The sequence below is a fragment of the Trichosurus vulpecula genome, chromosome 1 (assembly GCF_011100635.1).
Source record: "Trichosurus vulpecula isolate mTriVul1 chromosome 1, mTriVul1.pri, whole genome shotgun sequence".
Taxonomy (NCBI): Eukaryota; Metazoa; Chordata; class Mammalia; order Diprotodontia; family Phalangeridae; genus Trichosurus; species Trichosurus vulpecula.
The window spans coordinates 555,002,670-555,005,324 of NC_050573.1; the positions used below are offsets into that span (position 1 = coordinate 555,002,670).

The following is a 2,655-nucleotide window of genomic DNA, read 5'->3' on the forward strand; positions in this document are numbered from 1 at the left end:
ATATCATAAACAAATTAGAAAAGCAAGGAACAAATTAACTTTCAGACCTATGCATAGAAGAAGAGTTCACAACTGAATCAGTGATAATATCACACCAGATAAAATGGATAGTTTTCTCTATGTAGAGCTAAAAAGGTCTTGCACAAAAAAGTCTAATGTCAGTTAAACTGAAAGGGAAATGGGCAAATGAGAGAAAAAAAACCCTTGGAGCAAGTTATACTGATAACGTTCTCATATACACTATTTATAAGGATTTGATTCAAATTTATGAATCAGTTCCCCATAGATAAATGGCCAAGCAATATAAAAAGGCAATTTTCAAAGGAAAAATTCCAAGCTATTAACAACATATGAAAAAAATGCTCTAAGTCACCAGTTGTTACAGAAATGCAAACTAAAGCAACCTTGATGTTCCATACCTATCATATGGCAAAGATAACTAAAGAGAAAAATGACAAACGCTGGATGGGTCATTGGAAAAAGAATATGAATGAATTGTGGGTGGAGTTGTGAATTGGTTGAACCATTCTGGAAAACAGTTTGGAACTATACCCCCAAGGTTACTAAGCTGTGCATACATCTACACCCCAAAGAAATTAAGAAAAGAGGGAAAGGATCTTTAAGTATAAAAATATCTGTGCCATAAGAAATGACAAAGTAGACAGTTTCAGAGGAAACTGGAAAGACTTTTATGAATTAAAGCAGAGTGACACGAACAGGGAAAAAAGGGAGAAAAAATATGCAATAACAACTTTGTAGACAAAAACAGCTTTGAAAGACTTTAGAACTCTGATCCATGAAATGACAAATCATCACTCCAGAAGAATGAATATAACAATAATTACAGCAACAATAATAATAAACAATAATAATAACCAGCATTTCAATGATGTTTTTAGTCCTTAAAACAACCCTGGGAGATAGGTGCTAGTAGTATACCCATTGTACAAATGAGGAAACTGAGATAGACCAAGGTTAAGCAACTCACTTCCCCAGGATTACACAATGAGTAAGTGTCTGACACCAGACTGGAATTCAGGTCTTCCAGATTCTAGGTCCAATGCTCTATCTACTCTCCCACCTAGCTGCCAACTTCTCCTCTCAAAGAATTGATTAAGGACACATCTTCAGGCATGATTAACGTGGGAATTGTTTTGCAGGTCTATGCATATTTATGAAGAAAGTTTTATATTTTTGATTTTTTTGTTATTCAATGGAGGTGCAATAGGAGGACCAGATTATAGATGCATATAAAATAAATTAATTTTAAAAATAAAACATGACTGGGGAAAAAGTAATATATGGAAATTCATGGGCAAGAACTACAGAGGATGAAAAGGTATAGAGGGATTTCAGTCTTTACCAGTGGTGGGGGGGAATATATATACACACACACATTAATCTGATCACAAATCCATCAAAGAATTGTGTTTTCCCATCTCAGAAAATCATGCTCTGGCTCAGGAGGGTGATAGGATAGTTCCATCAAACTTTCCCTGGCTTGCACCGAGCTGGATCTTGGTCTTTAAAGTCATGGATGTGAAGAATTCTGGCATGGTTACTCCCAAAAGAACTGTCTTATTTGTCAGCACAAGAAAAATTAAGAACAATGCTGCAGATTGGCACAATTTATTATTGAAATGGGAGACTCTCAGCAATATGGGGTTTTTGGTTGCAAACAATATAGGAAACATCAAAATCAGTGTACCTACTGAAGTCAAGGTAGAACCAGAATGTAACAGCATTGCTTCTGGCTTCCATTCTCAAAAGGCACATCCAAAATATAAGGAGGAACTTGAGATGTTGGACAAGGAACTTCGTGACATCCTAGAAAACTTGGCTAAGGTACAGGTGAAAATGGAAAAGTTAACATCAACCACTAAAGGAATTTGTAACCTAGCAAATGACCATTGTGGAAATGGAAATTATCAAACACCCGTTTCCATACATGACCCACTACTTACTTCTATGAAGTTTCCAATAAACTTCAGAAATGTACAAGAGGGAAATACTCCTCAAATGCATCATTGTTGAAGAACTTGCCCATGCTACGAACCGAACCAGGATCTCGTTTTAAGCTACTTCTCTGTGTGGTTGTACCAGCCCTATATTGAGAACAGCAGGCTTGATGTGGAAAGCGTACTACTTGAAACTGGACTTCGAGCATTATAATTTTTCCAAAACCATTTTATTTTTAAGTCCAAACTCCCAAAACCAGAATGAACCTTTCTTTCCAGGTCTTATGATATAGGCCCATTGTTGCCTCATCCATTTCCTTCCAGGGTCACAGCTCTACCACTTCTTTTCTCACTTGCAGAATGAGCTGCTTCGATTCCACCTTGCGTATCTCAACACCACTCTGGTATTAACTTTTAAAGTTGATGCTAGTCATCCATTCAGTACCTACTGTTAAAACCATGACCCTCCTTATTTGATAAAAACTACTAGGAAAACTGATTATGCTTGGCAGAAAATGTTTAGATCAGCATTTATTTCCACAATAAGTTCCAAATGGATTCTCAGCCTACTGTTTAAAAAAAAAAAAACAACACCCACACAATGGGGTGAGATCAGGGCAATGCAAGGAGGTGCCTTTCACAATTATAAGTAGGAGAGTTCTAAACCAAAGAGTAGAAGTATAAAATTAAAATGCAC

The 2,655-nt window shown here is 36.4% G+C and overlaps 1 pseudogene; it reads left to right on the forward strand.

Annotated features, from left to right (window-relative positions):
* The first annotated feature begins 1,533 nt into the window (after positions 1-1,533).
* LOC118843618 lies at positions 1,534-2,172 on the forward strand (annotated as a pseudogene).
* Positions 2,173-2,655: the final 483 nt, after the last annotated feature.